Genomic DNA, 11,888 nt, shown 5'->3' with positions numbered 1-11,888 from the left:
AATATGATTACACTGTTAAAATTTAATCTCATTGAAGCTCATCTCTAACTTTTCTTATTACATTCGCGGTGTTGTCTTTTCGAACTGCATAAAAAATTGTGAAGAGTTCTAAATGTGATAAGTGTTTTCCTTTCACGTAATTGGTTCTAAAGGTATTGTATCATCTTCAACAATATTTTTTCAATGGTATCCACAATTTTTTCTAACCTCTGGACTTTTGAACATGTATCATTTTCACCCATTCAACAAGTTATTAATATCCATTTTATTGCGATAACTAAGATCATTAATCATGAACTCGAGAATGACAATGAAGAAGAAGAACTTGTCAAAATTAATGTAGAAAAGAATATACATCTGAGGAAAGATAGTTTTTTCAATAATAAATCTCCTTGATTACTATAGTATAACATATTTATTGTAGTTTCATAAACTAGAGTTTAGCGAGAATAGAGTGTGCGCGAATCTTATCCTACTTCAAAAGTAAAGAAGTTGTATTCGATAGACATTTGACTAAAGAAAAAATAATCTAAAAAAATTGAAGTACAGGAAATAACAGATAATAAAAAAAATTATTAGATAGTAACAAAATGGAAACTACAATACAATAATACAATATTCGAGGTACAAGAAACAACAGATAGTAATAAAAAAAAACAGAAACTGCAGGAGCATTACTAAATACAACTTTTAATATTAATATAAACAAACAACAAGACAACGTATCCAGAGGCGGACCTACCTTATTAAGTGGGGGTGCACGTGCATCCATTAACTTCAGAAAAATTTATGTGTATATATGTATATCTATCATTCAAAACTGATAGAAATTAAGATATAATTAACAGTGCACTCATTCAAAACATATGAGTGTTCTTGTGTTGTTGGTATATAAGGCACAAGAACCACCCATGAGACTAGGGTTCGAATCTAGCTAAAGTGCTAATTCATTATGTTTATTTTAAGTTTTACTTAGAGATCATATTTGGTGCACCCGAAGTCTCCAAATCCTAATTTATAGAACATCTACTAAATAGGATTCAAATTATTTTGTATTCCAAGCATCCAAACATACAAAAAAATCAAAACAATTCAATCATTCACTATTTGTATTCCAAACATATTAAAGATTAAAAAATGTATTATTTTTTTTACTTTAAAATATGGTTGGTGATTCTGTACTTTCATCTCTTTTGGGTCCTTCTGCATGTGAGAAAGATGCAAAAATACTTCAGTTCATTGAAGAGATAACTAGAATTGTTGATGTCGTCCAACAAAGTGTCTTGGATGAGATATTGACCTGAAACTCTCAAATTGAATACCTTAGTTACCGTCTAACTTTTAAACCCAATATTCGGATAGTAACTTATGAAGATCTTCAGGTGAAGATCCAACATACAAAATACGATCCAGATTCATTTTCGAATCACTTCCAAACAATTTAAAGAATCAACAGTTAATGAATACCTAATCGTTTTTGTATTTCACCGATAATTTTAAAGTTCAACAAATTAGTCGAATTCACTTCGAAATCCCAATCAATTATTTCAAAATTTTCTTCCCTAATGAAAACAATCGTAAATCAGTCGAATTTCTATTTTATTTAAAAATATATGTAAAAGGAAAAATGACTGAGTTTTCGAAAAGCCGATTAAACTTATGGTTTAAGAGAAATCGGGTTTCCAAAAGGACAGAGTCGCCACTTAATTTTTANTAGAAAGTTTTCAAGAAGGGGTGAGCTAGAACATCTTCAAATAAAGTAACATATTCACATAAACAGTTATAACACATAAACAGTTATTGCGCATTCTAAACATATCTGTGACCCTTTTATGCCAAGGGTAGGCCTAACGATTTGAGGGATGTATACGTCGGTTGAAGCACTTCATTGTCTCCTAAACCCAAATTTATACAAGTTTTATGAGTAAACTGAATGAGGATACATAATGGGGGGAAAGAGGGATACAAAAAAAAATAAAATTAGTCTCACGCATGGGTATAATCCTAAACTATGCTTCCATGGAAGATCCTTCATCCTTGATTTCTTGTTGTCTCGGGATATCCGCACTTTGGATGTAATAGTAGCTTGTACAACTCCTTCTTTGACTAGAAAAAAACTATTAGAATCCCAACCCCCAAGGAACAATGATTTTTTCCAACAACGTATACGTCCTTCAAATTTAAACACATAAGTATGATCGTCCGTTTATGCCGTGGGGCATTTTGGACTCAAGGTGGTCTCTCTAATGGGCCCAACACGCCTTGGGTGTTAGGTCATCTTAGTTTAATGCGCTAAAAGGGATTTGGTTTCGCTCTACGCTAGTTGACTAAGAGTGGCTTTGAAAGACCGGGAACCCAAGTGGACGACTTAGGCTGGAATTCACGACAACCATTGGACGCATGACGTACCAATAAATCGCCGATCCTTCCGAAAAAGGGTTGAGTATAAGAAGTTCGGCTGCGATTATGCAGAAACCGTCCTTAATATACCATACATACAATAGGAAGATGTCATGAATGCAATGACAGTTATAACAAATTAAACACGTTGAGAGCAGATAAACAATTTAGCAATTAATACAATTAGTCGACAAGTCAAATCTTATGGTTAGAACTTAATTAAATCCCCAGCAGAGTCGCCATTTCTGTTTTATTTAAAAAGATATGTAAAAGGAAAAATGACTGAGTTTTCGAAAAGCCGATTAAACTTATGGTTTCAAAAGGACAGAGTCGCCACTTAATTTTTATTAAAAAATCAAGAAAAATATAAGGTTTTTCAAAAGATTCAAACAGATAAAATCGATTGAAAATAAGGGTTCGAGTTCAATGTACATTTCGAGAAGGTGTTAGGCCCTCGAAATGCCCGCTAACTCGCGGTTGATCGGCGATTTGACCAAAATGATTTTTGACTAATTTTGAAATTTTAACTTAAGTAAAAGAATTTATTTATTTTAACTAATTATTTTTAAAATTTAACTAAGTAAAGAACTCATGACTTTGACTAATCTTGAAAGTTTAACAAAGTAAGAGAACTCATTTATTTTAACTAAATATTTTTAAAATTTAACTAAGTAAAGAACACACAACTTTGACTTACTTTTTTTAAAATTTTTTTTTTAACTAAGTAAATGAACTTATTTATTTATTACTATTATTATTATTATCGTCATTTTAATTATCTTAAGGGAAATGGGACTAAAAGGGGGTTTTTCTAAGCATAGTATAAAAATATAACTATTTTAATCTAAGTATGTAAAAATAATGAGAAATGACCATCTTTGGGAATTTAATTAAATTAGACCAAATCAAATAAAAGGTTAGAGGTAAAGCAAACAAAAGTAAATACAATCAAAATAATAGAGAGAAAGAGAAAATAATTTGGGCCTTTTGGGCCTGTTGCTGCCTCCTTTTCCACACTTAAATCTGTGTATACATCAAACGTATACGGCTGTATACGGCATGTATTTCGACCCATTTTTGTGTATATTGGGCTGTATACTGAATGTATGCCGCCTAATTCAGTTGTTCGATCACCTGTACTAATTTTTTGGACCTGTATATTAAAATTCTTCATGTATACTAGTGTATATCACTGTATACAGCAAGTATACAGCCTTTTCCTTGGGCTTTTTCGGAATCTGAAAAGCTTGATTTTCTGCCCTGTACTGCCTGTGACTTGTTCGTCGTCTATTTTTGGACTCGATAAAGGGAGGTATTGGGCCTGTAAGGCCCAATCCATGAAATGCAAAAGGAGGAGCCTTCGAAGGCTCGAAAATAGGTGATTCACATAAAAAAAAACAAAAATGGAAATTAGTACCAAACTATATCTACACTTATATGATAAGAAAAAGAAAAAAAGTACATGAGATGAAAAATAGAGCAAAAAATATAGATGAATAGTTCACTACACGTATTACCAAAGACAAACAAAAATATGCATATAACCTTTAAGAAAAATCCTTTCTTGAAATTGAACTAACCTCACACGATGAGGCAAAATGCCGGACAATGATTATAACTAAACTATTAAACTAGCAGTAACCATAAAGAAACAACTATCGATCAAGGAGGGAATAATCTATTGGAGTTGGTGTCCTTAAGATTTTTAAAATATATAATGAAACTAAGCAAAGGAAAAACAAACCCATATATTAACAGAATGAACTTAAGCCCTTGGATATGAACCAATCAATAACCCAAATTAACAAAAATACTACTGTTGTGCAGGCATTTAGATATGAATAAAAAGAGATCTTTATCATTTTTTAGAACTTTCAAATAAAGGAAGAGAGCAGGCATGTGTATACAAGCAAACTATAGTAAACTTCCGCATAGTTTTCACATTACCGAGTCATACATTTAAAGGCGAACAAGAATGAATTAGAACTCAACCTTTAAAGCTATAAACTTTTCGAAATAAGACTCAACCAAATATGAATCTTGACAGAAAGCAACATTCCAAATCAAAGTGTTAAGACAATCAACTAAAGCATCCAAAATGGCGAATGTAAAGACGTCCAACGAACTAGAATATTGACGTCTTGATTCATTCAATCAACTTGTGGTGAAAGAAAGAAGGGCAAGACGTCGAAGATTAAACCAAAGTTGCAGATTTACGGTGGTCAGAAAATGAAACAAGACGAGTGGAGCGACTTGACGACTAAACTAAAGGAGCAGCTAGGAGTACAAGGGAATAGTAGAGAGGGACAAAACAACATAGCCAACATATTCAGAGTGTATAGATGTAGACAACATAGCCGACATGAGTCAAAAGCAAAGCTTATTAATTCTGAATTTGAGCTTGTTGTCCAAAGACACACAAGAAAAACAGGTACCGAATACACATAACACGCTACATTGAAAACGAAATACAGGAGGAAGCGATGATACCTTTCTCAGGGCAGCGGAACAGGGACGGCTACGAGCTAGAACGGGCAGCGACTTCCGACGACTTCGAGAGATTCCGGTGAACAAATAAGCAAGCAAAGGACTCTAGCAAAACCGTGTTTTCTCTCAAATTTTAGCTAATTTCTCTAATATTTTCTCTAACTATTTTTCTCTGACGCAAAAATTTCCAACCCCAAAAATCCCCCCCACACAATGAATAAGAACGGGTTATTTATAGAATGGAAATTAGGGTTCGGAGTGGGGGAAAACGGATAGAAATTTGGGATAGGAGTTGAGGCCCATTTCGAATTCAAACTCCCAATCTTTCACATTCAAGCTAAAGTCTCTTTTTCTGAAGTTTTCATCCCATTCCGGAAGAGGAAATTGGGACAGCCGCGTGCCTGCTGCCTGCTGGAAACGTACGAGTTGGAGAGAGACGTTGGAGAAGAAGACAAAATTTCACTGCACTGCCTCTTTGCTGCTGCTTTTCCGTGTAGTTTGACGGAATTTTTTGGCCGTGTATTTATGAGCTGCTGCCGTGTATTGCTGTTTGGGAACCTTAGAGCTGAAACGTGAAGGTTTTGGGTTTCTTTTTGAACGTAAATGGGCCGGGTCAAGGGGAAAAGAAGTGGGTTGGAGCGTTTTGGGCTGGGAGTTCGCTAGACTGTTTCTGTTTGTTTGGAATTGTTGTATGTACGTATTGTATGTGGGCTGGGAATGATGGAATTTAAGGGAGTGGGCTAGGAATGTTTAGAAAGCTGATGGGCTGCTGGAAAGGTCATAAGAGGAGGGCCCAAAATGGTTCTTAAATGGGTTTATGGTGAGGTGAGTTAGATTAAATTTAGGGAATAGCTTTAGAGATTAATTCAGCTAGAATCCAAATGAATTAATATTAATTAATTAACGAGCTTCTTAATTTTAACGAAGTAAAATAATTAACTTAATTATAAACTAATTATTTTAACAATACACACGACTAAATAACCAAATATTTAAATAAAGCTAAAATCCCTTCGAGACAATTTTTGAACATTCGTAAAATATACTAATTAGACACATAATTATATAATAATTAACTTAATTATAAACTAACTACTTAACTCAAAATTGCAAACTATTAGATAACTAAACAAATTAACCAACTATCTAATTAAACAAAATCTTTTTGAGACGATTTTCCAATATTTATAAAATATACTAATTATATACAAAATTATACAAAACATATATATTACTTAAAAATTATAAAAATGATAAAATTAATTAAAAGTAACTTGAAAAATATTTTAAACTTTATAAAAACTAATTATTTCAAATCTTTTGGAATTTAAGAAACTCGGTAATTAATCTATATTGTGGAGGTCAAAAATTGGGTGTGAACAATTTCACTTCGACAAATGTTGAAAATCTTTTTTTCTTAAAAAAAGGTTGAAATCTTTCGAATGATTTCTGAGATTTTTTAGAAATATAGAGGAATTTGATTTTAAAAAGGCAAGATTTAAGTTACTTGAGGATATGGAAAATTGGAAGAAACAGTGAGAGAGAGAAAAAGAAAGGATATAATTTGGGTAAAAAATTTAGAAAGAGAAAAGTGAGTAACAGAGTCTTTTGTTTTTTCCTTTAACTTGTAATGGAATAAAAAAATTGGGCCTAATTTGAGAATAAAAGGAAGGTAAATGAATTATATTAGGATACACTTTATTTGTTAAAATATTGACATTTTAACATTTTTAATAATTATTTTAAAGTGTAGATATTTTTAATAATTATGTTAGAAATTTTGACTAGTTAATTAATTTATCCTTAAAGGTACTCTTAGTTGAAGAATCTTTAGCCATTAAAGTAGATTAAGAAAAATCAAAATCAACAAACTTTGATTGAAGAAGATTGTGTGAGGGAGAAGAAGGAGAGAAAATTGGGCGATAAATGTGAGAGAGGAGAATTAGAGAGAGAGAGGATTAATTTGGAGTGGAGGAGTAAATTAGGGAGATAATTTGGTCCTATTTTAGGCTAATTTTAAGGCGTGATATATCTCAATTTTTCTGACTTCAAATCTAATGTATGATATATATATATATTTCTATTATATAGAAATGTGAAGTGGAGGACGACAAGTGGCAAAACTGTAAATATATGTTCATTTAAAGGGCAAATTGTTCAAGCATACCACGTGGCTGCCTCATATCCACAAATTAGAAAAAACCTGTTACTCCTGACCAATGGCACTTCAGCAAATTTGACTTTATATAAGGGCAAAAAGGTAATTACGTCATGAGATTAAAGTGGACTCTGGAAGTATCCATTTCTCTCTAGAAGTATCGGTTTCTCTTTCTTCTCCCAAGAGAACAAATAAACAGACGCTAATAACTTATAAAACNTGGGTTTCTTTTTGAACGTAAATGGGCCGGGTCAAGGGGAAAAGAAGTGGGTTGGAGCGTTTTGGGCTGGGAGTTCGCTAGACTGTTTCTGTTTGTTTGGAATTGTTGTATGTACGTATTGTATGTGGGCTGGGAATGATGGAATTTAAGGGAGTGGGCTAGGAATGTTTAGAAAGCTGATGGGCTGCTGGAAAGGTCATAAGAGGAGGGCCCAAAATGGTTCTTAAATGGGTTTATGGTGAGGTGAGTTAGATTAAATTTAGGGAATAGCTTTAGAGATTAATTCAGCTAGAATCCAAATGAATTAATATTAATTAATTAACGAGCTTCTTAATTTTAACGAAGTAAAATAATTAACTTAATTATAAACTAATTATTTTAACAATACACACGACTAAATAACCAAATATTTAAATAAAGCTAAAATCCCTTCGAGACAATTTTTGAACATTCGTAAAATATACTAATTAGACACATAATTATATAATAATTAACTTAATTATAAACTAACTACTTAACTCAAAATTGCAAACTATTAGATAACTAAACAAATTAACCAACTATCTAATTAAACAAAATCTTTTTGAGACGATTTTCCAATATTTATAAAATATACTAATTATATACAAAATTATACAAAACATATATATTACTTAAAAATTATAAAAATGATAAAATTAATTAAAAGTAACTTGAAAAATATTTTAAACTTTATAAAAACTAATTATATCAAATAGTTTGGAATTTAAGAAACTCGGTAATTAATCTATATTGTGGAGGTCAAAAATTGGGTGTCAACAACTGTCCCTCATTTTACTTGAATTGATGCAAGAAATTCGAGGAAAATGGATTTGACTAATCCAATATTGACCGACCACATATTCATCCTTCTGAAAAAGGGGTTTTTGGTACGGTCTTCAGGAATTATGGCCGAACCCAGAAGTGGGTTTCCTACATATCTCAAGCTAAATGAGAATTCAGGTCACTTGTAGCTCGAGACGCTTGATTTGTAGCACGATTTTTTAAAGAATTCAAAAGCTACCCCGATATCGAATTATGAAGAGACTAGAATACTTGGGAACAAGATTTAAGAGAGGATGTTGGAATACAGTTGAGTTTTCAACACTGATTCCGCCTACATATCCCCAACTCAAGGAATCAAGTTGTTTGTAGTTCCATTTGATTGGTTGAAAAGGAAATCTATTATGCTAGATAACCTTCGGTTCTGATTAGAGTGACAAGTTAGTCGAGTATGAAAAAGAGGCTTGCAACCTCTCAGCCATGAATGTGGAGCTCTTCACATCCATAAGTAAGAACTTACACGGACATAATTTCCAAAGCTCTTGGCGCGTTGTCACTCGGGTTGGAAAGCTGCTTTCGGTGAAGACCAAGAATTTTCGGATGTGAAACTGAAACCAAGAAACCTAAAGAAAAAAAACCCACATGCCTTCTATAGGGGTGTGGTTTGATTATGGTGGAAGTCGCTCCTCTGCTCGCGTCCTAAGAGTTTGACACTCCTCTTTGGACTATGTCCCAGTTCGCTGCTAAGAAAAAGTTTCACGTTGTGCTGCATCCTTATTGATGTTGTCCGCACCTGTGGTTGAGAATTCATCTTTTTGGATGCTCTCGACAAAGACTGAAATAAACTTGTTAGTAGAAATTGTAACTGAAAAAAGTGGTAGCATCTCTTACGATGTTTTTCAGTTACTCTTGCTATGAAAGATGTCACATAAGTATGTTCAGTATATGTCTGCACACTCAAAGTAAATAATTAGTAGACATAGTGCCGCTCTAGCTAGCGGTTTGAGTCAAAAATAAAGAAAGATCATGCATATAACAAGCGAGTATATATTTACGAATAAGCATAAACATTTTTTTCAACTAGATGAGAAAATAAAGAAGTATTGAGAGTAAAATATAATGGATACTGCTTTCGAACACAGTATGTCCATTACAACTCATGATTTGTTGCAGATTTGGAGATGTCATTGCTTGTTTTCTGCATGTCAAACTCCGGTAACCTCTGCAATGAGCTACATGGCTCAATGATTATCCAACTGTAACGAGGTGGATTAATCGATAATAGTCCAACTGTAACGAGGTGCATGGCTCGATGATATTCATTTCTCAGCTCGAGCTAAGAAAAAATTCCACATTGTGCTGCATCTTTTCTGATGTCGTCTGCATCTGTGGTTTGATTTGAGAATTCATCCTCTTGGATGTTCTCGACAAAGAATGAAATAAACTTGTTAGCAGAAACTATAATTCAAATAGAGAAGTGATACGTTTTACCGTATTCAACAAATGTTCTTTTCTATAAATGTTTTGACGTCAGCCTCCATCGGTTTTGACACAGTAGATGATGACTTGCTATGATAGCGTGATGATGATCCATTGGTAGGATAATGCTGCTACGTGATAGGATGATGACGTCGATGCTCCCTTGATAGGATAATGATTGATGATCCATCGGCCGGATGATGTTGATGCTCCATTGATAGGATGATGATGCCTCGTTGATGATCCATTGGTAGGATGATATTGATCTATTGGCAGAAAGATGTTGATCCATTGATAGGATGATGATGCTTTGTTGATGATCCATTGGTAGGATAATGTTGATCTATTGGTAGGATAATGATCCATTGGTGGGATCATGTTGACATTCCATCGATAGAATGACGATGATGTCCCTCTCGTGGGTGGTATTATCTCTTTTGATAGTACTGTAGAAATGTCCCTCTGGGGGTTTTCACATTACCGCATCTGATATCGACGCGATTTGTGAATATTCTTCAAATATTCTTGATACTGAAAATGTATTTGATGTCATTGCAGATGCTTGTACATGTTGAGAGTGATTTTTTCACTTGTTCATATGTGAACATGTGTACTCATTGTGACTCATGCTTTGCTGAAAATTTGACCGAGGTGTTGTTGCTTGTGTTCTGAATTGTTTCCTTTTTCTTCTAAAAAAAAAAAAAAAAACCTCACTGACTTTCCTGCATCTATAGAAAAGTTGTCAATTTTGGAAAGCTCCTTGCTCTTTTGACTTTTTCATATTCATTAAATGGAGGAATATGATGATCTTGAGGCAAACTTATAAACCTGCATCTACAGAAAAATTGTTAGTTTTTAAAACAACTGATCTGTGTTGAGTTCTTCTATCGCTTGCTCTTTGTCTTGCTATCTTCGGTTGATCACTCCGATCTCTTGCTTCTCGATAGACATAAGATGAAATTATGCAAAATATTTAACATATCAAAAGCCTAAAAGGGGATTTTCAAAAATCACTGACAAATGTCATGTCATGCGTAGCTTAAATGAACGTCCTTGGTTCGAAACTTCGGTGTATCCGATAGCTTGTTCTGGAGAATTCAAAAATCCTTAAATCTTGGGAAATATCTGACACGGTCGTCCCAAAATCTGCTATAAATGAAAGGTTTTGCAGTTGACTCTAAGATCCAAAGGTGTCGGAGATTGTTGTAGTTGACTGTGGACTTTAGCGATGCCTAAGATATTTGAAGTTAGCTTTAAACTTATAATATGCTTGAAATATTCAAAATTTACTACACACTTCTAGTGATGCTTGAAGAAATTTTTGAGGCCATCCTCAAAAATTTCTATCCCAGTTAGATGTCTTGCGATATTTCGAACTGTTGATATATGACTTGTAGAATTTTTGAGATCCTCTCAAAAATTTTGTCCCAGTTGTGATTCTACATGTATCTTCACTCTTGACTTGTTGTAGGGATCCTTTTCTTGAGAATTTTTGAGTCCCTCTCAAAAATTTTGTCCCAGTTTCTATTATAAAGAAAAATAGAAATCTTACGGGAGATATGACCGAGCCGTTGTGGCGTCTACGTATCCCGTTGAGGCAGGAATTAGGTTGTCACACCCCTTTTTTGCGCACTTATGTGCAGAAGGGTTTTTCCAATTAAAGTGACGTTATTGATTAAGGGATTATTTTATTGTTTCAGAGTCGCCACTTGGAATTGAGTTATGGTGTTCCAAGTCACCTTTTTCTTTTTAATCCCTAACCAAAAGGAAATGACTCCTTATTTTGGTCTGCGAACTAGAAATTCAGGTAAGGAATTCTGTTGACCAAGGGGAAGGTATTAGGCATCCCTCGAGTCCCGTGATTCTAGCACGGTCGCTTTTATTGACTTCTACTTACTTTTAAATTATTTTGGATATATTTTATATGCTACAATTTTACTCATATCTTTATTGTTGAACTTTTATTTGGTCTCAACATAGATGCATAACCGCATTCTTGGTCTTGACATTTAGAGACATAACTGTCTTCTTCGCATCTCATCTAATAATTGTCTATAAGTCTTACTTTAAATTAATAAAAATTATTTATCTTTTTGAACAAGGTGCGTCACCGCATCCTTGAGTTTCTTTTACTGTCTCAAAAGAAGATGTGTAACCACATTCTTAATTGAAACAAATATTTATTAATATGCCTAAAACTCATCTAGTCATTAGAAAACAAATATTCTTCCTTTATACATAAAACTAAATAAAGTAAAATAAATCTAAATGTTGAGGATACAATATATAATTCTGGCATCATTTCTATATCTTTTATTTTATATTTTAATATTTATATTTTTT

Source organism: Solanum stenotomum, unplaced genomic scaffold (assembly GCF_019186545.1).
Source record: "Solanum stenotomum isolate F172 unplaced genomic scaffold, ASM1918654v1 scaffold11691, whole genome shotgun sequence".
Lineage (NCBI taxonomy): Eukaryota > Viridiplantae > Streptophyta > Magnoliopsida > Solanales > Solanaceae > Solanum > Solanum stenotomum.
This window is presented reverse-complemented; position numbering follows the sequence as displayed.